At 45.5% G+C, this 27,342-nt stretch overlaps 1 protein-coding gene across 9 annotated transcripts in view; it reads right to left on the bottom strand.

Annotated features, from left to right (window-relative positions):
* The window catches only part of LOC134339494 (adhesion G protein-coupled receptor L1-like), a 666,897-nt gene extending 646,609 nt beyond the window's left edge, over positions 1-20,288 (bottom strand). For all 9 annotated transcript variants that reach the window (XM_063036065.1, XM_063036054.1, XM_063036056.1 and 6 more), the window contains exon 1: positions 19,381-20,288. The gene's annotated coding sequence lies outside the window, so the exon portion shown is untranslated. The remainder of the gene's footprint in view (positions 1-19,380) is intronic.
* Positions 20,289-27,342: the final 7,054 nt, after the last annotated feature.

Below are 27,342 nucleotides of genomic sequence, written 5' to 3'. Positions count from 1 at the left end.
GCTGCTACCATCTGGGAAACGGTACCGCAGCATAAAAGCCAGGACCAACAGGCTCTGGGACAGCTTCTTCCACCAGGCCATCAGACTGATTAACTCACGCTGATTTGAGTGTATTTCTGTGTCACATTGGCTGTTCTATTTATTATCAGTTACTATGATTGTATATTGCATATTTAGACAGAGACATAACAAAAAGATTTTTACTCCTCATGTATGTGAAAGATGTAAGAAATAAAGTCAATTCAGTTCAGTTCAATTCAATTCAACATGGTACAGGTGAATATCACACCGTAACACTGTAACCAGGAAGAATTGGATACAGGTGAATATTATGGGTGAAGGATTGATTATAACTTAATAACACACCGTAACAATATAACCAGGAGGGCTGTCTACAGGTGATTATCACCCAGTGACACTGTAACCCCAAGGGACTGGAAAGGTGTATAGGGGAATGTTACACAGTGACATTGTAACACAAGGCACTCAGTAGCAGTGAATGCCATGGAAACAGAGAAACGCAAGGGATTGGAAGCTGGCAGACATCAAACAACATCTGGGGAAAGGGTCAGATGTATGTAAATACTACAAGCTGACAGGGCGACTGAGAATAGGGGTTACTATCACATACTGAATGCCAAGAGATCGGAAGTAATGGGAAACAGTACAAAGGGACAGATTATCTGGCTGATGCCATATTCGGGTAAATATCAAACCATGACAGTATCAAGTGGAAGATGATGATATATCTCCTAATGATCAGTATATCCATCTGACAGAGTAATAAGTTAACTCAGAAAAATTGTGCCAAGCTATTTACTAACTCCTAAGAGTTTTGTGGACCTCACCGACACAGGTCTCTGGCATCCATGTCAAATGTATTAAACTAAATAAGAGAGCAGCGAATGTGTTGCTGGTTCAAATTTTTTGGAGTATACAATAGAGGGAAAGAGCAGCTGCTGCCAGAGTCATCAGTACAGAACTGTGTGTAAGGTCCACCTATGGGGTAGGATCAGTTAAAGCAAGTACCACAACTCGACGGGTCCCCCAGCGAGAAGGTCAGCTACACAGTCCTACTGCCGAACATTGTCCCTGTCGAGCTCCCATTTTCCCAACCTCCAACAACTGGAATTCATGCATATCTCTGCTATGCTACCTTGCACAGAGACACATTTACACTCATAGCCAGCAATCTGCACCAGATTCAAAAATCAAAGTAAATTTATTATCACCGGAGGCAACCCTGCGATTCATTTTTCGCAGTAAATACAAGAAACACGCTAGAATCAATGAAAGACCACACCCAACAGGACAGACAACAGCCAGTATGCAAAATAATAAACAAACTGTGCAAACACAAAAAGAAAGAGAAAAAAATAGAAATAATAGGAATAAATAAATAAGTAATAAATATTGCGAACACAAGATGAAGAGTCTAGTTCAGTGGGAACATTTCAGTAACAGGTTGAGTGAAGTTATTCAGCAATTCATCTGGAGATATGCATACTTCTTTATCCTTGCACTGTACTGCTGCCACAAAACAACAACATCCTGTACACAGTGATAATAAACCCAAGTCTGAATATATGGCTGGTCCCAGGTAACCCTCAGCATGTTGTCAGCAGAGGAATAAGGGATGGGAATGCCAAGGATGTGATAGTCTCCAGAGCCTCCCTCCAATTTTGCAGCTAGATGCTCTGCCGTGCTCATGCCCAGTCACCCTTTGCTAGTGCAGGACCCTTCCCCCTCTAATTCTAACTCACCAGGGTGCTGGATGCAATATTCCCTTAGCCACATGCTGATCACCTGCACTGATGGATGGTTCAGCTCCAAAGCTCACCCAGTCACTCCCCTGAAGCACCTCAAACTGCTTAACCAGGTTGAAGTCCATACACAAATACAAGTCATCGATCGGTTGATTGACGAACTGTGGAACAGGCTTTTCCAGCCCAGCGAGCTGCACCACCCAGCAATCCCCTGGATAAACCCTAGCCTAATCACTGGAAAATTTATAATGACCAATCAACCTATTAACTTTTATAAAATTTATAATGACCAATCAACCTATTAACTTTTATAACATTTATAATGACCAATCAACCTATTAACTTTTATAAAATTTATAATGACCAATCAACCTATTAACTTTGGACTGTGGGAAGAAACTGGAGCACCTGGAGGAAGCTCACATGTTCACGTTCAAACTCCTCACAAAAACCACTGGAACTGAATTCTGATCTCTGACCTCACAAGCTCTAAAAGCATCACTCTAACCACTATGCTCATTAGAGCATTGCATTCCCTTTGGTTAATCTGCAGTACAACTAATGAATACAATTTAAGATGTTTTAATTTTGTTTTCTAAAGAATGGATTTGGGTGAACACAGGCAACCATCAGACAGGTAATAGCAGAAAGAAGCTTGAACTAGAGTAGCTTCAGACCAATTGATTCATAATTTGCCATAGCATTAATCATGTTTTTTTAAATTGTTATCCAAATTCCTTGTCCCATGTTTTAAACATTTCATCATTTATTAATTTTCCAGGATTTGGGTATCACTGGCCACATGAACTCTGAACTGGTGGTGGTTAGACACCTTCTCAGACTGCTGTGGCGAAATGGAGAAATGGTCAGCATGAGTGGGATGGACTGAATGGCCTGTTTGCCTGATGTATTACTCTATGACTATGAGTAGGAGGTCATCTTGGGCAAGAGGCGGGGGTGGTGGGGAGGTTTGAATGAATGGTCAAGAGACACAGTGAGGGAGGAAGGGAGAATGGGTGAAGTCTGAACTGGTAAAGACTGGAATATACAAAGTGTCAACAAATTGTGAGTCAGATGAGGAGATTAGGTGGGACTGGGATCAAGAGAACAGTCAGGGGATCTGATAGTGGAAATCGAGGAGAAGCTGGTCCAGGGTTAGACTGAGAGGAAGCAGGAAGCTGGGGGAAGTAGAGAAAGTGAACGTATCGTGTGACCAATCCCATATCCTGGACCAAAAGAGCATTGAGGTCCAAGTTCAAGTCTATTGTTTATTTGGGGTGGGGAAGATTCAGTAAAGAAGAAAACAATTAATTATTTTGTATTCTCCAGGAAGACCCTGGATCTGTAGTGACTTTGGCAGAGGAAAGTGAGGCCCGGGCTCTTGGATGTGGATAGGGCCTCTTGAGGGGTTGTATCAAAAACCTATCTACTCCACTTAGATGGAACTGTGAAACTGGAGGCCACAGAAAGAGCAAGACAGTTTGGAGAGATTCGGATATCAGTGAAAACTGTGTTTCATAGATGATGACCAGATAAATCAAAAGCTCCAAAAAATGTGGAAGACAGAGTTGCTGGATGTTGGACACATTAATTCTAATACATCAGTTCTGGTGATAAGGAGATGCCAGGGCCTACATGGTGATCAGGAGGGTCATTTCTAGAAAAAACAAAATGACGGTAAATGAAAAGGAGGAGGCGTCAAGGAATTTAAAAGGAGGTGCAAGGTGTGGAGGGGTACTGGAGCAGCGAGTAAAGAGACAATGTTACATTTTTATAAGGACCACTCTGGTGACACTTGAATAATGCAGCAAGGGATTAACAATACCAGTGAAAGCCAGAATACTAATGGTATCCTCTACACCTGGTGTGGGTGGGGAGAAGCGTGCTGAAAGCAGCAGAAAGATGGGTGGGAACTGCCCCACTACTGCAGGCATTGGTGAGGGCCGAGAAAGGGACGGACAGCAGGCTGGTCAGGTAAGATCTCAACGGCAGTGTAGATATTAATGGGTTACATCGGCGGGGAACTGCAACGACACTTATGCAAGTAGTCCTTGCATATTAATATTGTGTACAGTTCTGGTCCCTTATTTAGATATTTTAGAGATACAGCATGATAATGGGCCCTTCCGGCCCAAAGAGTCTATGTGGCCCAATTACAACCTCGTGACCAATTAACCTACTAACCCATATCTACTTGGACTGTTGGAGAAAACTGGAACACTTAAAGGTCACAATGGAATCGAACGCAGGTCAATGGTACTGTAATAGTGTTACATTAACTGCTACACCAACATGCCATCCATCTACAAGAAAGGCATCAATAAGCCTGAGTAAGTGCAGAAAAAGAACTTGACAAGAATGTTGCCAGGACCTGAGTTATAGGGCAAGGTTGAATAGGTTTAAGACTTTGTTCACTGTAGCATAGGAGAATGAGGGAAGATCCTATAGAGATAAACAAAATTATGAGGGGTATAGGTAGGGCGAATGCATGCAGGCTGGGTAAGACCAGAAATGGAGGTTAAGTGAAATATTTATGGGGAATATGAGGAGAAACTTCACTCTGAGGGTGGTGAGCTGCCAGTGGTTGTGGTGGATGTGGGTGCAATTGTAACACTTAAGGGAAGTTTGGATAAGTACATCAATGGGGGGCGGGGGTGGAGGGCTATGGTTCGGATGCAAGTAGATGGGACTAGGCAGAAGATCAGGCTGGCATGGAGTAGATGGGCCAAAGGGCCTGTTTCTGTTGCGTAGCGCTCCCTAACTGTGTAATATCCATCTATGTCAGAGTTGTTGCACTATATCCCAGATACTTGTCTATCACCTGATGGAATGTGAGGTTTTCCAAGCTTTGGCATTCAGCTCTGAAATACTAAACATAAATGGGTACACTTCCTATTGCTTATTATAGCCAAAGAGTGCTAACTAGTTCTTTCATTCCCATTGTAAAGGCGCTGCTAGCAACACATTAACTGTGATGCTTATTTATGGAAGGTAGAGTGCAGACAATATTGGTATTTACTGTTCAGGACCTCAGTAACGTTGACACACTCAGCACAAATCTCTAATGGTAAACCGAGTTGACCGGGGCCAGATGACATCAGTCCTGCCTGGGACTCCCTGAGCATGTGGCAAAGCAATGGATGTGCTAACTCTGATGTGCCTGTGTCAGCAGTGGGGACAGGAGATGGTAATTCCAGAAGAGGGAATTAGACTCTGATCAGCTCTCTGTGATTTATTAATTATTTCTAAAGAATAATTTTTTTTTATTGAGGCCCTTCCTGTCCTTCGAGCCACGCTGACCAGCAATCCCCTAATATAACCCTAGCCTATCATGGGACAATTTACAACGACCAATTAACCTACCAACCGGTACGTTTTCGGACTGTGGGAGGAAACCGGAGCACCTGAAGGAAACCTACACTGTCATGGAGAGAACGTACAAACTCCCCACAGTGGTAGGAATTGAACCTGGATCACCTGTACTGCTAACCACTACACTACCGTGTACCAGATAGTGAAACTGGGCCCCTCAGTCTCCTAGGAAGAGCTGAGTTTCTGCCGATCAGCAATCATGACTTTAGCATAAGCCCCTGTCCTCATAAATTGCAGTGGAATGTGGGAGAGCATAGGAACTTCCCTTCAAAGTATGGCAGGCAAACCTACAGCACGCAGCATTCCAGTCAGGCCAATGGGTTTTTCACAGACCCATCCTTCTTCATTAAACCGACTCAGCACAACATTTTCTTCCTCCCTTTCATCAACAGAGATTAAAGGCAAAACATCTGTCAGCCAGGATGCTTCACCCACATTAGTCTTTGATTATTTCAGTAATCAATGGAAGTAGAGGTGAAAGGTTGATATTGCCACAGAGGATGTTTACAGTCAGATGTGCAATGATGGACCAGGATTAAGGGGCTGAGTGGCCTGTCCCCAACTCTCGATTCTCGTGTTGATTTACTGACGCACAGCCGACGCACAATCCGCTAGCTTGAACATCTCAAAGTGCGTAACCTTGGCCAATTTGCAAAGCAGATTGTTGGTAGCACTCAAGGTACGTGAATAGTACAAATCAACCCCTGTTGTGGTATACCAATGGGAGAAAATGAAGCAAGGAAGTGGGTTTAAATCTGAAGAGAACATGACAGGTGCAGAGAGAAGAAAGGAATGCCTTTTCCAAGTGCCCAGGATATAGAGCCGTGTCGAGGTGGGGTTGGCACATCAGGAAGGAAAGCTGAAAAGAGTAGTGGTAAAGAGAAATGATAGATAGAGGCCATGCAATTCCTCATGCACGTCACATAGTATTGAACCCAAAGCTGTCCGACATTAAAGCGCAGTCAAAAGCACTGTCAGGGGAAGGTTTTCAGGAACGTTTCAAAGGAGGGATGGGATGAGGAGTTGAGTGAAAGAGCAGAAAGAGAGATGGAAGAGTGAAAGAGAGACACAGAGGTAAGGAGAGGGAAAGAAATGGTGGTGAAAGAGAACGAAAGACAAACAGACAGGTAGATAAACAGGCTGAGAGCATTAGGCAGGTAGCATATTCAAAAGCTTATGCCCAGAAAGAGCTAAGTATGTGGTATTCCAACAATGTAGAGCCTGAGGACTGTGGAAATGCCGAAGTCTTTGACCTGGAGGAGGTCAAGGTCATGGGGAGGGTGAGACCTGGGGGGGGGGGTGCGAAACAATTGTGTTTTAAGTTCAAACTTCTGAAAGGCCAATTGATCCATAACCTTTAGGGTGGAGAATTTCAGAATGTTATTAGCATTAACTTGTACATACGCTCCTCTGAAACACCCAGTTCCTATTTTTCCTATTTTAATTGTGTTCCCTTGAACGTGACGCACCACAACAGCAGAAGGTTTCTCTTCGTCTTCCTTATACAATGCTTTTGCATTTGACCTCACCGATATGACATGGCTCCCTGTGGAGCTATTGGCCATTGCAAATCTGGGAAACAGATAACCCTCTCAGAATCTAACTAACTGTCTGATATCACCTCGCTGGTCTTCCACAATGTGGTCACAGATGCTCAGTCCTCCATAAGACATAGAAGCACAATGGGGCCATTCAGCCCATTGAGTCTGCTCTGCTATTCCATCATGGCTGATTTATTATCCCTCATAATCTCAATCTCCTGCCTTCCCGTAACCTTTGACACCTTTACTCATCAACCTTCGCTTTAAATATACACAATGATTTTGGCTTCCACAGCTCTCTCTGGTCCTCCCCTCATTCTCTGTTAAGTTGGTCCTGAATCTCGCACTCCTTGCTAGTACACCGCACATGAAACAAGGTTCATCTCATTCCTGCAGAATCAGGTGGAATTTAAAGGTGCAGCTCATGAATGTGTCAGCTCTGTTGCAGAAACCAACACAGGTTTTCTTACCTCCCATTTACACCAAACCTACATTAATCTATTTTCTCCCCCTCATTCCCATCAGCTCCTGCCCCACCAAATTATACCACTTACCCACCTGCTAATGGACAACTGAAGGCAGCCATTTCACCTACCGACCTGCAAGTCTTTTGGGATGTGGGCAGGAAAAGGAGCAATTGGAGGAAACGCTCACGATCATACTCCCGAGTTCAGGACTGAACCTGGGTGTCCGACACTGGGAGCCCCTGTGTCACTGTGCCAGCCCTGGACAGGGGCATCACTGGCACCACCTTGTTCACCCTGCCATGGGCCTAAAACGACTTTAACATAGACCGCTGATGATAATGGTATCACTGCATAACGTACACGCTGCCCGAGTTGAAGTCAATGGACAGGGAATGGGATGCTTAAATCAAGAAGGCAATTCGACATGGTCTGTTTCACTTCATCAATAAAACATACGATCCATACTGGCTTGCTCTGAACAAGCTGGTGCCTTGTTTTTGACATTAAAACAGTGACTATACTTGGAAAGCTACCTCATGGGCTGCAAAACATTTGGTGTCGTCCGAACGTTTTCAACTCACGTTCTCAGTATTCTTTTTTATTTGCATGGTTTGTCATCGTTTCCACATTGGTTGTTTGTCAGTTTTTCACAAATTCTAATTTTTTTTTTATATACCTGGAAATGCCTGCAAGAAAATGAATCTCGAGGTCACATAGGGGAACATACGTTCAGTGGCCATTTTATTAGGTATTTTCTGTGCCCAATAAAGTCACCGCTGAGTGTATATCCATGGTCTTCTGCTGCTGTAGCACATCCACTTCAAGTTTCAATTGTTGAGCATTCAGAGATGTTCTTCTGCCTATCACCGTTTTAACGCATGGTTATTTGAGTTACTGTCAGCTTGAACCAGTCTGGCCATTCTCCTCTGACCTCTCATTAACAAGGTGTTTTCACCCACAGAATCGCTGCTCACTGGATTTTCTGTTACATTTTTTGTGCCATTCTCTGTAATTTCTAGAGACGGTTGTGAGTGAAAATCCCGGGAGATCGGCAGTTTCTGTGATACTCAAACCACCCTGTCTGGCACCAACAATCATTCAACAGTTAAAGTCACATTTCTTCCACCTTATGACATTTGTCCTGAACAACAACTGAACCTCTTGACCAGGTCTGCACGCTTTTATGCATTGAGTTACTGCCGTATGATTAGCTGATTAGATATTTGCATTAACGAGCAGGTGTACAGGTGTATCTAGTAACGTGACTGCTGCCTATATAATAATAAATAGATAATAAATTTACTTTGGTAATAAGTTAGTTGATAATTTTATTAATAAATTTACTTGATTTTGACATCATCCTAAATTTTCATGAAACTATCAATGCAAGGCATATGCTAGTAAAACTGTTTGACTCTTTGAAGGTCAGTTACTGTTTGTTTTGCATCAGTATAGATATCATTTCACTGAAATGAAGAGAGGCTGTAATTATCTTCCTATTGAGGCTGTGATAGAGTGGGCAACAAACTACAGAGAGCCTAGTAAGGCTCCGCAGCCGGGCTAGTGTTTTAATAAAAAGCCCGGTTACTCCAATGTTTCCACAAGTAGTGACAAACACAATGAGTCAATTCGACTAATTTTTTTTTTCTCAATTGCTAAATGCAGAGCCAGTGGGGGGAAAAAATCAAAATATTGTCAAAGCTTTAGAAGTCGGAACCAACCACTAAGATTGCAGGAGACGCTTGGCCTAATTTAAACATCCACGGATGTGCCAAATGGGTTGTATCAGAGTGAATAAAACAAGGGAAAAGGGCACTTCATGTTTTGGGTTGAGATTCTTTATCTGCACTGAACCTGAGTCCACATCCTGAGCCTTAACCCAAAACATTTACTGTCCATTCCCCTCCCTGGATGCTGACTGACCTGTTGAGTTCCTCCGGTGCTCTGTGTGTAGTTCCAGGTTTCGGAATCTGTGGTTTCAGGTGGCCGAAGCAACACACACAAAGTGCTGGAGGAACTCAGCGGGTCAGGCAGCATCTATGGACAAGAGTAAAAAGTGCTCAAATTTCGAGCTGAAAACCTTCATTGGGACTTTCCCCGTGGCTGCGTCAGAATGTGAACTTGGCATTCTCCCTTTTCAGTGAAACTTCGTAGAGGGGAAATTAGGACGGGGTGTCAGAATATTCATCTGGTTTTTCGCTAATGGTGAAATTCCAATAATCCCTGCAGGCAGAATCTGTGAGGAGGAGGGAAAAAGTTAACCTGTATTATCCTCTCTCTCTCTCTCTCCACACAGCCTGCCTGTTTCCCATGTTTTACGCGCTTTATTACCAAACTTAATTTGGTGATTTTGTCAAGACTCGTGAAATAAAATGCAGCCCATAAAAAATGACAACTACCCATATATTTCAATTTATTGGTTTTGTCTTTAACAAAAATTGATCAGGTCAGGCCACAGCTATTAATGTACATATCTCCATTTCCACAAAACCAGGCAACATTAGACCAGTGAATATTGCTGACCCAAGGATGAGGCTTTACATGGTCTGTGTGCACAGTGCTTCCCACTTCTTTTTATCCCCCCACAGGATCCCTGCACCAGCGACCCTTTCTCACTGCTGATAGGGGTACCAGTCTTGGTGGAATAGAGTGAGTGTGGGGGGAGTGGTGGGAAGACGGAGCTTACGTGAAGGATGATGGTGGAGAATTTGTTTTTAAAGACATGGTAGGCAATATCAGGCAGTATCCCAGAAATGGATACCATCAAACCATCATAACAATATCATCCCATGTTTCCTCCAGGCTGATCAACAGCTCCATCCATTAATCCACCATGCCAACCCCCACCATCAATGCATACACATCATCAAGCATCATTTCAAGTTCTTAAATCAGTCTATGTATATCAAACCATAAAGTATAGGAGCAGAATTAGGCCATTTGGCCCATCGAGTCTGCTCTGCCATTTCATCATGGCTGATCCAATTTCCCTCTCAGCCCCAGTCTCCTGCCTTCTCCCTGTATCTCTTCATACCCTGACCAATCAAGAATCTATCAACCGCTGCCTTAAATATATCCAATGGCTTGGTCTCCACAGCCACCCGTGGCAACAAATTTCACAGATTCGCCACTCTCTGGCTAAAGAAATAATTTCTCCTCATCTCTGTTCTAAATGGACGTCCTTCTATTCTGAGGCTGTGTCTTCTGGTCCTAGACTCCCTCACCCTAGGAAGCATCTTCTCCGCATCCAATCTATCGAGGTCTTCCAACATTCAATAGGCTTTGGTGAGGTCACGCCTCATTTTTCTGAATTCCAGAGAGTACAGGCCCAGAGCCATCGAACACCCCTCATGTGTCAAATCACAGCAATCTGTGCATTGCTGTTTTTTAATAGGATTGCTTTTATTTGAATTTATTTTATTGTGTTTTTCATGCTCATTGTGTTTTTTTATGCTGCATCGGGTCCAGAGTAACAATCATTTTGTTCTCCTTTACAATAGTATACCGAAGAATAATAACAAGCAATCTTGAATCTTAAAAACAAGCTACAGGAGAAACCCAGTGGGTTAAGCAAAATCTGTGGAAACAGAGATAGCCGACATTTTGTGTGGAGATTCTGCATCGGTCCTGATGAAGTCAAGCATTCCTCTGCCTCCACAGATGCTGCTCAGCCTGCTGAGTTCCTCCAGCAGTTTGCTTTTAACAGGCTGATCTTTTCAAGATTGCTTGATAGATTGACCCAGGTCTGGGAGTCAGCCTGGTGCTGCCCACACATTCCCTGAATTCGCAGTCGTGTCTTTCGGCTAAAGGCTGGATGAAGTGCAGGAAGCTAGCAGGTTCTATGAAGATAGGATAATGGTTTAATGCTCTGTCCCATGTTCCACAGTCACGGCCTGCCCTGCTAGGTGTGGGAGATGAATGGAAGACACACCACATAATGCCAGCTCCTATGAATTGGACACAAGATCATCTGAGAGAGGTCTTGTCCTCTGCCTGAATAGAGGTACTGCTGCCTATTCCAACAGATGAGCTGGAGCCTGCTTGGAAGGGCGAGGATCTGGGTCTGTCCCCACTTCCCAACCTGTCCATCAAACAATGCATCATCCTGACTTGGAAATTAGTATATTCCCATCTCTTCAAGATCACTGAAACTCCCCTCACCTTCACAGTCAATTAGGGATAGGTAAAAAGTGCTGGCAGTGATGCTCGTACTCCATGAATTAATGTAGAATCATAGAGTTATACAGCACAGAAAGAGGCCCCCCCACAGCCCAACTCATCTATACCAACCAAGATGCCCACCTAAGCCAGTCCCATTTGCATGTAGTAGTAGTTACGGCCTGTTACGCCGCTGGTGTTTAGGGCAGCAATGAAAGTCCGCCAACTCTGTCTGTCCTTGGCCATCTGCTCTATTCTGCCCCAGCTGTGGTTCAGCATCCTAATTTCTGCATCCACGGTACGGTACCAAGTTGCCTTTGGTCTTCTGCATTTCTTCCACCCTTCAGGGTTCAGTGGAGTGCTGTCTCGATGATGGGGTTGCACTCTTCGCATCATGTGCCCAATCCATCTCCGGTGTTTCCTCATGATAATTGTGGCCGCGTCCTCTTGGCGGCACTGGAGGAGTAGCGTGTGGTGGGAGATCTGGGCCAGAAAGTACGGAGAATCTTCCGGAGGTTCGTGATGTGGAATGACGACAGCCTGGCAAGGTCACTCTCTGTCACGCGTCAGCGTTCTGACCCGTAATCGAGTGTGGACAGAACACAGCTCTGGTCCAGCTTCACCTTGCTTGCTTGGTCCCCTTACGGTGCTCATTGATCTGCAGATGTTTCTCCCTTTGCTGAGTCTGCACTAGACGTCATCCTTGGTCCCGTCATCCTGTCAAATGATGCTGTTCAGCTAGGTAGGTCTGCCAATGGGGGGTACCCAGCTCCCATTTGCATATATCAGGTCCATATCCCTCTAACCCTTTCCTATCCACATATCTGTCCAAATGTCTTTTAAACATTGTTATTGTTTCTGCATCAACCACTTCCACGGCAGCTCCTTCCAGATGTACCGTACCCTCAGAAGTTGTCTCTTAGGTCCTGGTTAAATCTTTCCCCTCTCACCTTAAGCCTATACCTTGTAATTCTTGAAACCATAACCCTGGAGAAAAAGACTGCATTAATTCACATCAATTGTTCTTTTTGTTTAGGTTCTAATCCTTAGGGTTCTTCCAGGAGTCAAGAATGGCGAGCTGTTCTAATTCCGAGATTTCCGAGAGTACAAACAAATACAAAGCAAACTAAATAAAGAGCTGAGAAACAGTGCTAAGGGGTGAATAGTCAAAAGAATAAAGGTGTCACTTCTAAAAAATCTAACACTTTTATGCAAAAGATAAGAGAAGTTCCTTAGATAGGATTAAGTTAGTTAATAGGCTGCATAATTGAAACAATTACATCACATGGGTAATGTGCAAATACTTAGCCAATGAAAAATGAGAAATTCACCATATCTATGCCCCTCATGATCTTATACGTCTCTATAATATCACTCCTCAGTCTCCTATGCTCGTAAGGAATAAAGTCCTAGCCTGCCCAACCATTCCTTATAACTCTCGAGTCCTGACAACATTCTCGTAGAACTCTTTTAAGCCTTTCCAGCTTAATGACGTCCTCCCTGTAACAGGGCAACCAAAACTGTACACAGTGCAACTCCTGATGCAGCTTTGCCTTAACCCAATGTAGATATTCCATCCCCTGACCGAAGGAGAGCAACAAACCGTCAGTCTTTACATCCTGATAGCAGTTGAGCTCATCCTGAGAGATTGCAGAAGGGAATATATATCTTCCGTCATTTTTCAAACAAACACCTCAAATGCCTCTGGGGAAAATCTGGGAGAGAGGGATAGATTGAAATCTCTGGTAGCAACGATCGGATCGTGCAGACAGGAATGCGATAGAGCTGAGGACTAATAACAGACTGAACTACTGTAAGCTTTACATGATGGGTAACTGGGGGTAAAGGCTCTGACATTTCTTGGTCACAGCCTAAGCTGTGTTCCCATACAGAGCTCTCTACAACAGATCTGGCCATTTGATGGAAATCTACCATCTTGAGAAGAGCATATACTGACAGCACAGCACTGGTGTTTATTGGGATGTTGGGATTAATTTAATCATTGGATATCTGAGTATTTTTGTTCAATACCCTAACAGCACAGTCTACCACTCATCTAATTGATTGTGACACATAGGAGGTCCCCCTCACAGCCGCCTTTCATTGTTCCTTGATCACAGACACAATTTGACATTCATTGCAAACGGGAAGTGAGGAAAAGTCACGGGTTTGTGCAGATGTTTTCCGAGAGAAAACGTGTGTTTAGAAAGCTGCAGTGTTCAGGGAACTGTGCAGGGGCACAGAGAGCTGGAGAAAGGGAGAAGGAGTTGCAGAGTAGAGGTGGGGATAAAGAGAGAGGGACCGGCAGCATCAGATGGAGAGAGTGACAGAGACGCACGGAGATACAGAGAGACAGAAGGCGGGCAAGGGGGAGGAACAGACAGAAAGCAGGCCAGAAGGAGGACAGATAAAATCTGAGCGAGGAAAGTTGAGACACGGAGAAGGGGTAGATGGTCAAGTAAAGGGAGAGAGAGAGAATGAATGAAAGGGTTCAGGAGGGTGAAAAGAGATAGCGAAGTAAGAAGAGGGAGGGAGAGGCAGAGAGGAGAGGAATATAGAGGAGTAAGTACAGAGAGAGAGAGAGACAAAGACAGAGGCATACACACACATACAGACAGAGAGAGAGAGAGAGAGCGATAGACAGATTCAAAGAGAGAGACACACAGACACGGAGAGAGACGGGGAGACAAACAGAGAAAGAGAAAGAAACAGACAAAAATAGAAGCATACACACAGACACAGAGCGAGAGACAAAGCATGTGAGAGAGACAGAGAGTAAGGGAGAGACAGACACAGGAAGAGAGAGAGAGAAACACATACATAAACACATTGACTGCGTCTGAGCTACAGATAAGCAAAGAGTTGGTGAGAGGGACAGGAAGAATCGAAGGCAATAGATATCGTATTAGGGAGAGGAAAAGGGATAAGGGACAGGAATGGGATATAGAACTGCAATACGCATGAGAAAAATAGACCCTAATGCAACAGAAACACGCGCTCACACTCGCGCACACACACTTGGAGGCAGAGAGGGAGGTAGAGGTAAACAGCAGATTCACATATAGCTACACAAAAAGCCTGAAAGAATCACAGAGACAGACTGGGAAACAAAGACATTGCAATAAAGACAAAGGGATAGAGTCCAAAAGAGGAATACAAACAGAAAGAATCATGAACTATGTATTTTGGAGAGAGGCACACATTTTTTTTAAGAAGTTACTAAAAGGTAAGGAGTGGAATGTTACAGAGGAGGATGCAGAGAGTAGATTGATAGAGAAAGAGACACTGGGAGAAAAACAACATGTATCACACCAAGACCGATTGAATTGTAATACTTGGGAATAAATTACATACATATCTCCCTAGCTGCCTCTAAATATATATTATAATCTATATATATGTGTACACACAAACAGTTTGACAAATGCACACATTTCTTCAGTCTGACTAGCCTTTGCTTTCCATTGCCAAAATACCCAGACCTTCAGTCAATGCAATATAAACAATCATTTGAATGCGCTCGATGTTCTGGCTTCTTTACTGAACACCACATGGAGAAAAAACACTTAATTCCAACACCGCACCATTTCAGGGGTGCATGGGGCGTACTTCAGGACGTGCGGCAGTGATGGAGAGAACGAGGCACAGTGAGAGAGATACAATGAATGAAGAGGTGCCTTGCCAGCTCTGAGGCAAGACCGTGAAATCTGTGAAAGATACGAAAAGCAACGAGGAAAGTATGGCAAGGGGGGAAGCATAGCATATTGACTTCAGAGAGCAAAGCAAATCGACGGAGAGATAAAGAATCGAGCAGATATGCGCGCGAGAGAGAACACACACACACACTAAACCCTGGCACATATACACGAACAAATAAGTTGTGTGAGCACACGCAGATGCACACACAAACATACAACCACGCACACACATGTACAGGACCTAAGTACATATACACACGCACACAAGGCAAGCACAAAAACACACAGAACACCCTGCGTATGTGCATTTTCAATCCAAACACACAGAGACATATATCCACAAATTTCTTATGCACTTAACATTCATGTAATGTGCATACACATCGCACGCACACATGTATGAAGCGTGTGTAAATTTACACCACACAAGCACACATGGTGGACAAGGAAGAGATGAAGCGCTAAAGGTAGAGAAAGAGAAAGGGAGGCAGATAACAAGATCAAGAAGATATGGTGAAAATGGAGGGTAATGAGGAGAGAGCACAGAGAATCAGCAACTGCAAACTGGTAGTGAATATAAATATTACAGAGAGGATGTGAATAAGTGAAACTGTCAAAATACAGAAAGCAAATCCCTGCACAGCTGCAAGGTTTCCCTGTCACGGTGTACCTGACCATTCTCACCACTAACCGTTCTCAGTGCTTCTTAACCAAATGACTGCTCATATATCACTGTATCCTGTCTGAAGGAGAAAGGGTGGTAATGGAAGAAGTGACAGTCGGCAGAATCTGCAGAGAACAGAGACCTGGCCCCCAAGCCTCTCACCTGAAACGCTTCACAGGGTTTGGAAGCCACCGGTCTACTACATTCCTTAGCCTACCTTAATCTACGACAGTGCCTTCTTCATCTTGAGCATAAAATGGCCGATGTGAGATGCATTTAGGGTGGGTGGGTAGGATTCGAATGGGAGCCAATCCTTCTCTCACCCAATCCCCAAAGAGACCGCTGGGTAGAGACTGGGCTTACTGGCTGGAATTGCTCAAACACCGAGCCACAGGTAGCAACCCATCTGAAATGTTCCTTCCCTCATGCAAGGACACCGAGGACGATTGCACCTTCTCTATGAACGACCAGCTGAAATTAGTCAACACAGCTCCGAAAACCGGGAACTGCCTGTTCTAGAGAGCGCGCTGGAAGGAGTGCGCCGTTTAATCAGCTATGGTCGCCCGCGCACATCTCTGCGTAATGACACAGTTGCCGATTTATGGCAACACAGTTGTGTTACTCTTTTTAAATGAGGAAACAAAAGGAAAAGACAAAATCGCAGAATGAAAAGAGGCCAGTGAAACAAAAAATAAGATGGGGAGGTTGAACTTGTTCTTGCAATCTACATCTCAGACCAGGTGCCTACGGTGTGGACGGAAGCTCCTTCAGAAGAGTCGATGAATCTTCCCAGTATTGATAGAGCTCAGCATGAAGCCGAGATCGGCCTCTCGATCCCAGCACCAGTGCCAATACCGCACTTCTGAACAGATCACACGCAGTCTGCTCTAAGCCCTTGCAGTTCTGACGCAGGCTGTGCTTGTGCAGACTCCGAAAATGCTGTGTCCAGTGGGGCCAAGCAGGGGCTGGAGGGGGAGAGAGGGCAAGTGTTGGGGGAGAGTGGGGTGGGGAAAACAAAAAGGGAGAACCTTTTAACACAAAAACATGATGCCAATGTTGAGCCAGGAATGGGGGGGGGGGTGCAAGATTTCCTTCAGAAGTGCAGCCTTGTTCTTTGAAGGACAAAACCAGGCTCTTCTAGCTTCTGAGCACTTCGTCAACAAGGCAAGGGCGGACACTGTGATACCCGTCTCCACTCTCCCCACCAGACCCTTGCTTGGCTCCGGTACCATCTGAGACCACAACCACAGTGGGGAAGTGAAGACTACAAGCCTAAGTACGGCGCCCAGAATGGCACAGATGTCAGTTGTCATGGCTGCCATGACTAAGCTCCCTCGGAGAGCCACTCTCCAAGGACTGTTGCGTTGAAGGATGGAAAGCTGATAGTTTGGGCATTGCCCAAATGGGCTCATTATCACCTCTTTAAAAACTGATTTTTTTTTCCCCCCCTATATCCTCATTTCCTTTCCACTGCCCCTTTTAATCTGGAATCTTTCTGCTCTCCAAGACTATGGACAAATAACGCTGGGCACTGCTGAGAGAGCCAACGATAAAGATCTCGCAGAATTTGAAGTTTGAGCACACAAATAATTGCTCTAAAGTGCCTGGTTTAAACAAATGGCAGAGGGAGTTTAGAATTGGGGGGGGGGTGTTGCAGACCTGCATTGCAATTTACAAGCCATTGTTTCTGATGCATCTCATCCTGCTACAGATCCCAAAGTCTCAGCTGCACTTTTAGACATGAATCCATTCATCAAAACAAATACCACAAAACAGCAGCATAAGCACCAACAATATTTCTCCTTGAACAGCGTACTCAGAATAAAATGAAAATATGGCAGCAAAGTGGAAATGGCCAGTGAGAATCTCATTCTTAGGACAATCTATCACAACCAATTATACAGGACACTGTTTTAATATTTAATCTGTGGCTCTCAAAACACACAGGTGGCAAGCCCTTTAATAACTGGGCTATCCACCTAGTGGGCAAACACATTTGGACCCATCATTTTCAGCAGTACCTTCATTTTCACTTCCTCCCGCCCCAAATCCGATACAAACGCTGTTGCAATATTTAAACAGTTCTTGGACTGCTATTGTGAATGTGAACAGCCCTGTGTGTCACATTAAGTGTAAGACTGTGGGAGGATGTGCGCATCTGCCGAATATACCTCACTACACCGTAGCATGTCAATAATTGTACAGATTCATTTCCTCCTGCAAACACATCTTTGAGGGGGGATAAAAATGTATAAATATTTATCGTGTTAATGTTGCAGCCGGGATGACAGCAACCTCACTGCAAGGAATGAATTAGCTGCAATCATTTGAGGTACAACACACACACACACACACACACACACAACACATACTCACACAGGTTTGACACCAATCACCATAAGGCTTTGCTATGTGTCGATTGCAAGAGTGATTTTACCAGGGTAAAGCTTACCTAATCAGCCCGCCGCTGATTGTAACGAAGGGGAAAGGGGTGTTAAGCGGTCAGGCCAACGTCACTTCAGCCACAGAGGCCGAGGGAGACCGGCACAGGTGCCCTAGCATCAGTCATCCTAGGTGATGCATCCTGTCTGCCGATCCCGTGAGTGGATCCAACGCAAACAGGGCGCTTTCTGCTTCTCCCTACCCGCTCGGAGCCAGCTGCCCCGGGTCCCGGCCGTCCCCCCACACCCCCACTCAGCCCGCCTCACCCACCCTCTCCCCGGGCGGCCGGGGCCGGCATCGTCTGCCCAACCATTGCGGATTTTCCGCAATCGTTCGCATTGTTTACCCGTGGGTTTTTTTTAAACACACACATACTGTATATCTGAGGAAAATGCGGTCCGATTGCGGATTGTTTTCGTTTTCTTTTCCTCTACGGAGACCCCCACCCCTTTCACACTGGTAACTCTCTCGCCTCAAGGGTCTCTCGTCCTTCCCCCATCCCCTCCCTCGAGGTCAGTCTCTCTGTGGTCACTCTCCGGCCATAGATCACTACCCCCTCACTCCTCGATCACTCTGCCCCTCACCATCGGCCAAACCCCCTTCGTTCTCCGAACACTCTGTCCCTCACTACCGGCCAAACCCCTCACTCCCCGACCACTCTGCCCCTTACCACCGGCCAAACCCTCCCCGAATACTCTGTCCCTCACTACCGGCCACCCACCTTCACTCCCCGGTCACTCTGCTCCACGCTACCAATCACCACCCGTCCCCTCACCAGACCACTCTTCCCCCACCACTTGTCACTCCCCTCCCCCTTCACCACAGATCACTGTCACCGTTCCCCTCACCCCACCATTAATCACTCTCCGGCCACTCTCATTCCTCACCATCCGTCACTATCCCTCAACCCCACCGATATACACACACACACACACACACACCTCACCCCAGTCACTCTTCCCGCTTACTGACCATTCGGACCTCAGTAGGACTGGTCACTCTCCCTGGGCCAGTTATTCCCTCACTCACTCTCCCACCCATTCTCAAACACTCAGCAGCCATTTCCCCCCTCCTCCCTCTCACTGCCCCAGCTCTCTCCCTCTTACCCATTCCTGCTCTCCTTCGACCCCCATGTCCCCTCCTCCTCTCACCATCCCTTCTGCCCCTCGCTCCGTCCCCGGTTCCCCACCGCTCCCCTCCCTCTCCCCCACCCCATCCCCCCGCGCATTCTTCCGACCCCCTCCCTCTGCCCCCCCCCCCCAGCTCCCTCACCTGCTCTCTCCGGGCACCAGGATCAAGACGCTCCGAATCCGCCGCAGCTCCGCGCCGCTGGCATGACAAGGACGAAATCCAGCCGCTGGGATCTCTTCAGTATTTCAATAGAAACCTGGTAACGTTCCGCTTTTCCCCCCTCTCTCCTCTCCTTCTCTGCCGTATATATATATATATATATATATATATATATATAATGTGTGTCAGTGTGTGAGTGAGGGAGGAGGCTTGGAAATCCCGATCTTCACTCAAAAATACAACGATCAGTCTCAGAGCTCCGCTGTTCCGCGACTTCCCATCCGGATACTGCAGCTCCGTTACCCGTTCTCAGACAGTGAAAGGCCAGCGCGGGAACCTTGACGCGAAAGGTTTCATCCTCTTGCTGCCGGTAGATTTTTCCCCCTTTTTCTTTCTCTCTCTCTCTCTCCTTTTTTTTTAAAAAAATCCACTGGGTCTCCCCTGAATTACACAAGACAGATGCTTAATGCTGGTAGGTGTGTGTGTGTGTGTGTGTGTGTGTGTGTGTGTGTGTGTGTGTGTGTGTGTGTGTGTGTGTGTGTGTGTGTGTGTGTGTGTGTGTGTGTGTGTGTATGTATGTATGTGTGTGTGAGAGAGAGAGAGAGAGAGAGAGAGAGATGGAGAGAGAGAGAGAGAGAGAGAGAGACAGACAGACAGGGGATGACAGTGAGAAAGGGAGGGAGAGAGGGAAGGAGCCTGAGAGACGGTCTCTCATACAGACATACGCGCACACACACAAATACACACACACACATACATACACACACACACACACACACACACACTCACTCACTCACTCACTCACTCTCACACAGAGGGGGAAAGACAGAGAGGGAGATACACGGCGCTACGGGGCTGCAAATAGCGACAGCCCCGCTCTCCACCTCCACTGAAATACACCAGCGCCAGCGATCTGGTGGTTTGAAAATCTGGCATGTCGCTCCCGCTGAAGCAGGAGGCACAACCAACCTTACCGGGATATAGGGGTGGAAGGAAGAAGGAAAGCCTGGCATGGACTTCGTCGTGCCGGAATCGCTTAGCAACAGATAATCCCGCTTGCATTTATGTGGCGCCTTTAACAAGCACGTATACCGAGATACAGTGAACAGCTTTTGGTAGTGTGCTATCCAGGTAGTAAAGTATGGAAAAAAAACAATGCAGAATATAGAGTTACAGTTACGTAGAAAGTGCAGAGTAGATAAACAAATAAAGTGCAACGGTCATTAGGGTATCCAGAGTTCATCTTCTGCATTATTAATGTTTCCCCTCTATACTGCCTGGATATACTGATGTTTGGAATGATCTGTCTGGATGGCAGCCAAACAAAAGCTTTCACTGCATGTCCTTACATGTGACAATAATAACTCAATCACTAATCTTCAGTGTAACACACACAGAATGCTGGAGAAACTCAGCAGGTCAGGCAGCATCTATGACAAGGAATAAAGAGTGGGCATTTTGAGCTCCGAGCCTTCATTGGGACTTTCAGTACCAATCTTTAGTGTATGGGGGGGGGGGTCTATACAGCAGTCTGATAAAAGCTGGCCTTCAGTCTGGTGGTACATGCTGTTAAGTGTCTGCAACACACATCAAAGTTGCTGGTGAACGCAGCAGGCCAGGCAACATCTCTAGGAAGAGGTACAGTCGACGTTTCAGGCAGAAGCCCTTCGTCAGGACTAACTGAAAGAAGAGCTAGTGAGAGATTTGAAAGTGGGAGGGGGAGGGGGAGATCCAAAGTGATAGGAGAAGACAGGAGGGGGAGGGACGGAGCCAAGAGCACCTCTTCCTAGAGATGCTGCCTGGCCTGCTGTGTTCACCCACAACCTTGATGTGTGTTGTTTAAATTTCCAGCATCTGCAGAATTCCTCGTGTTTGCGCTGTTAAGTGTCTGTTTCTTTTATTCTATGGTAGAGTGAGTAACTGGGGTGGGAAGAGTCCTTGATTATGCGGGCTGCTTTCTCATGGCAGCAGGAAGTGCAAGACAGCAGAGCCAGAGGGGAGGATGGTTTGGGTGATCGACCAGGCTGCATTCACACCTTTGTAATTTCTTGCGACTTTGGTTAGCACAGTTGCCATACCAAACTGTGAAGCCCTGCATAGGATACACATACAGTGGGGGGAGGGGGAGGAACAATCTGTCGGAGGAACTCCTCTGGTCAGGCAGCATCTGTGGAGGCAAACGGATGGTTGATATTTCAGGAGGTGAGCATCAATTCTGATGATGTTCCACCATCCCTCTGCCCCCACAGTCGCTGAGATCTTGCAGACCTCTGTTTTCAGATTCCAGCCTCTGCCGTCACTTGTGCCTACGTACAAAACAGATGAAGGAGATGGCCATCTGCCCCCTCATCCTTGCTCCGACTTTCAACAAAGGCTTGTACCTCAGTGCCACTTTCACTCCACAAACCCTCTTTCCTTAACGTTCAAGTATCTATAGATCTCTACCATGGTGTCCTCAGTGGCTGAGTCACCACAGTGCTTTTGGGTAGACAATTCTAATGATCCAATACCCTCAGAGTGAAGAAATTCTTCTTCATCTTAGTCCTAGACCCAGCCCCTTACATTGAGCTGTGACCCTGGTTCTGGACGCCCCAACACCACATCCACCCCACCAGAGCCGGATGAAAGACATAAAAGATCAAAATCACAATTGGATTTATTACCACTGACGTATCTTGCAAAATTTGCTGTTTTGCGGCAGTAGTACCATGCAAGACATAAAAAAATATTGTAAGTAACTAAATAAACAGACAAATAAACAAGCAAAAAAAAAACAATCATATAAATAGATGGATACATAGATAAATAGTGCAAAAGGGGAATTGAGAGTTAGTGTTCATGGGTTCATTAATCTGATGTCAAAAGGGAAGAAGGTTTTCCTAAAATCATAGGTCTTCAGGCTCCTGTACCTTCTCCCCAATGATAGTAATTAGAAGGCGGCATATTCTAGATGATGAAGCTCCTTAATGATGGATACTGCCTTCTGGAAGCATTGCTTTTTGAAGATGTCCTATTTTCTTCTGCTCTTGTGTATATGTACTTCAAAGTGCAAAGTTCAAAGTTCAAAGTAAATGTATTGTCTAAGTAGTTCCAACAGTCTGTTATGAAGTGGTCGTTCTGTGTCCTACAGACCTACATAGAAAGCAGTTGACAGTGCTAGATGGTGATGTTGAGCAAGGGACATTATTGGCCGAAACAATGGGAATAATTTATCTACTTTTATTTCAGAAAATACTGTGGGTTTTTTTGCATGTTCCTTATTGATTGATTTGGAACCTGGCACTTTCCTAGGAGGAGGTTTACCCCAGTGCTTGCTGAAGAGTCAACCTAGGCTTTTCCATTTCAGAGTCAGGAAAAAAAACATGATTTTATGATTCAGAGGTGAGAGTGTCAACCCCCTGAGCCACGATTGACTCATAGTTGACACAATTATAAAAGGTAGAAAATCATCACAGCAGAACTTAATTGCTGATCTATCATACTCATTTATGAAAGTACAGGATCTATTTATCGAGAATAATTAGGATTGATTCTGAATGTTATGATTGTTGTGTCTTACACAACCACAAGAAAAGCTGATTCTTTTCAAGAAAATCTCTTGGACTGTTTGGTCATTACAGAAAAGATTTATTTAATTTCATGCACTGTTTCAGTATCAAGCACACAACACAGATTGAGCTTAAATTAGGTACAGAGAAAGGCTGCCTCTGCGCTCTTCCATCAAACTCTTCCAATGCAAGGACAGTACAGGTTAGATACAGAGTAAAGCTGTCTGTAAGGAGTTTGTATGTTCTCCCCTAATCGCTTGGGTGTCCTCCAGGGGCTCCAGTTTCCTCCCTCATTCCAAAGGTCTACTGTTCAGTAGGTTAACTGGTCATTGTAATGTTGGCCAGAAGGAACTAGTCTATAGATCAGTGGATTCAGATGAATCAAGGACAGGGGAAGCAGACAAATCAATTGTCTTTGTTTCCCTCATTTTGTGGACTCTGAACTGATTCTTCCTCTGGGACAATCAGATCAGAGTAATTGAACGTGTGACACAAGGAGCTTCAGACATTGATCTGCTAAACCTGAGGCCATTCTCAGATGAGTAGCTAGTTATTATGTAAAGAGCCAGCCCTACCAAAGAAACAATCTGTAATCTCATTAGACTCAGTGTCTGGGTCACCTAGTTTGACTGTTTTGGACCAGTCAGAATTGAAATGAACAAATACACAAGGCTGGGGGGAGGTAGAAATATAGAACATTAGCTATAACCCTGGACTAGAGCCAGTAAGATGATGACCCAGGCAAGTCAGGTAACCTTGATCCAATGGGATGGAGATCCATCAGTTCAACTGATGAGGAACACTATAAGAGTCCAGAGCTCCTAATACATAATGGAGATGACTTGGTGGGAGGTTCACTATCGTGGATGTGAGTGCCCCATGGACATGTAGAGATTCGAAACAAGACTGTGAGGAACACGTGGCCAGCAGCAGAAACTTCTTTTTAAATGGTATTATAATTTCTATTCTTTAACTGTTCATGGAAGCTCAGGAAAACTTAGTGGGTGTGCATGCAGGTACTTGGTTGGGGTAGTTCACACGTTCTTCTGTTGAGACAATAAAGGTACTTGTCCGTAATTACAGATTCTCTCTGTGCCTCCCTGATCATTATTACATGGGGTGATCCTTGTAACAGAATTGACATTCCTGTTGTGGTCTTGAGTTTAAGCTTCTGTTTTGTCAGTAGGAGATTCGATCTGAACCACATGGGTGAGAAACAGAGAGATCTGGGGCTGGGTAGTTTGTTAGTACAGTCCCACGATGAAGAATTCAGGGAATTGAGCAAGACTGGTGGACTTGGATTGTTTTGATTGGAGGGATTCCTCTAGAAGTATGCATTGGGGAAATGGCCACAAATGAGGAGTATGCCGGAGACTTCAGCAGTGAAGGTGGCAAAATTCTATTGATCCAAAGATATTTATCTTAAGATCAGTAAATTGTCCCGTGATTAGACTAGGGTCAAATCAGGGATTGCTGGGCGGCATAGCTCGAAGGGCCTATTCCATGCTGTATCTCAATAAATAAACAAACAAATAAGTAAATAAATAACATTCCCTCTGCTCTTCCTTATCAAGCACTTCCAATGCAGGGATAGCATAGATTATACAGTTGAAGTCAGAAGTTTACATACACCTTAGCCAAATACATTTGAACTCAGTTGTTTCACAATTCCTGACATTTAATCCTAGAAAGCATTCCCTGTCTTAGGTCAGTTAGGATCACTACTTTATTTCAAGAATGTGAAATTATTTCAGAATAATAGTAGAGGGAATGATTTGTTTCAGCTTTTATTTCTTTCATCACTTTCCCAGTGGGTCAGAAGTTTACATACACTTTGTTAGTATTTGGTAGCATTGCCTTTAAATTGTTTAACTTGGGTCAAACATTTTGGATAGCCTTCCACAAGCTTCTCACAGTAAGTCGCTGGAATTTTGTTCCATTCCTCCAGACAGAACTGGTGTAACTGAGTCAGGTTTGTAGATCTCCTTGCTCACACACACTTTTTCAGTTCTGCCCACAAATTTTCTATCAGATTGAGATCAGGGCTTTGTGATGGCCACTCCAATACCTTAACTTTGTTGTCCTTAAGCAATTTTGCCACAACTTTGGAGGTATGCCTGGGTTATTGTCCATTTGGAAGACCCATTTGCGACCCAGCTTTAACTTCCTGGCTGATGTCTTGAGATGTTGCTTTACTATATCCACATAATTTTCCTTCCTCATGATGCCATCTATTTTGTGAAGTGCACCAGTCCCTCCTGCAGCAAAGCACCCCCACAACATGATGCTGCCACCCCCATGCTTCACGGTTGGGATGGTGTTCTTCGGCTTGCAAGCCTCACCCTTTTTCCTCCAAACATAACGATGGTCATTATGGCCAAACAGTTCAATTTTTGTTTCATCAGACCAGAGAACATTTCTCCATAAAGTAAGATCTTTGTCCCCATGTGCATTTGCAAACTGTAGTCTGGCTTTTTTATGGCAGTTTCGGAGCAGTGGCTTCTCCCTTGTTGAGCAGCCTTTCAGGTTATGTCGATATAGGACTCATTTTACTGTGGATGTAGATACTTGTCTACCTGTTTCCTCCAGCATCTTCACAAAGTCCTTTGCTGTTGTTCTGGGATTGATTTGCACTTTTTGCGCCAAAGTACGTTCATCTCTGGGAGTCAGAATGCGTCTCCTTCCTGAGCGGTATGACGACTGCGTGGTCCTATGGTGTTTATACTTGTGTAATTGTCACAATGGCGGGGCGTTGGGAGCAAGGGTGGACCCAAATGCAAGACATATCTTGTGAGGTTACTTAGATTTAGTTTATTGTTCGATACCAGGATAGCAAAGCAGGAGCAGGAAATAGCAAACTGGACAAGGATTCAGGACTACGACTAGGCTGGGACTAGGGGTCTGGGCTTGGACTCAGAATTGGCTTGTAGAACTAGAGGAGACATGAAGAGGCTAGGGTATGGACTCCGAGCCTGAGACTGGGCAAGGACCCAGTACCTGGGTCTTGCCTCGGGCTTGGACCCCAGAACCAGGCATGGACATGACATGGGCTAGGGAGAGGAGGAACATGGAAAACAGAGCCTCGGTCTTGGGGGAGCAGGTACATGGAACCATGGACACATACACAGAACAGAGAGCCAGGACCCCTTCTTGGGTACAGGACATAGGGCCGGGTCTCATGACCCTCCGCGGGGCAACAGCAAGATGGCCTGACTTACTCCACGGAGGGGAGGATAAGACAAGACAGAACATGATCCCCCGTGGGGCAATGGCAAGATGGCCTGACCTACCCCATGGAGGCGACGACAAGACAAGACATGACTCCCCGCGAGGCAACGGCAAGACGGCCAGACTTACCCCCACGGAGGCGAGGACCAGACAAGACAAAACATGACCCCCCCCCGCGGAGCAACGGCAAGACGGCCTGACTTACCCCATGGAGGCGAGGACAAGACAAGACAAGACCAACATGAATTAACACCAGACAGTACTATTTAGCTCCGGCGATGGAACTAGACTGAAGTGCAGGCGGGGGCTGCAGACGAGGGCTAGAGGCGAGAGGGGCAGAGAAGGGATTTAGACAAGGGGGTAGGACAGGAATCACAGACCGTCAGGGCCAGGACTTGACTCAGAACTGGGAAGCCGCCAGGGAAAGGACTTGACTCGGTGCTAGAATGCTGCCAGGACCAGGACTTGACTTGGTGCTGGAATGCCGCCGGAGCCAGGACTTGACTTGGTGCTAGAATGCTGCCGGAGCCAGGACTTGACTTGGCGCCTCCGGGTAGTGGCGAGCTCTCGACTCGGCCCGGGAACAGAAGACAGCGGTTCTTGATTCCCTCCGGCGGGTTAACTGACAGACCCACCTTGATGAGGAAACTTTGCAGGCTTACTTCGGCAAGGTAACTGAACAGGGTTGCTCTGGTGAGGAAGGGTGAATTACTGGCACTCGCTTCGGCAGAGACTAGGCTTGCACCCGCCAGATGACATCGGTACACCGTACCTTGGATGACTTTGCAGACGATCCTGCACCAAACGGCTGAAAGCCGGAGACTATAAACTACCGGTTCAGCCGAGCGTTAATTGCCTCTAATCACCAAAGTCGAGGGACACGGGAAAACGGAATCAACGGTCCAGATCATAACATAAACAAGGTAAATTTAAAGGGACCCCGATCCGGACCATGACAGTAATATTGTTTGTACAGATGAATGTGGTACCTTCAGGTGTTTGGAAATTGCTCCCAAGGATGAACCAGACTTTACATCTTTTTCTGACGTCAATCCGATAGAAAATTTGTGGGCAGAACTGAAAAAGCATGTGCGAGCAAGGAGGCCTACAAACCTGACTCAGTTACACCAGTTCACCTGTCTGGAGGAATGGAACAAAATTCCAGCAA

Source organism: Mobula hypostoma, chromosome 29 (assembly GCF_963921235.1).
Source record: "Mobula hypostoma chromosome 29, sMobHyp1.1, whole genome shotgun sequence".
In the NCBI taxonomy this organism is placed as follows: domain Eukaryota; kingdom Metazoa; phylum Chordata; class Chondrichthyes; order Myliobatiformes; family Myliobatidae; genus Mobula; species Mobula hypostoma.
This window is presented reverse-complemented; position numbering and strand designations above follow the sequence as displayed.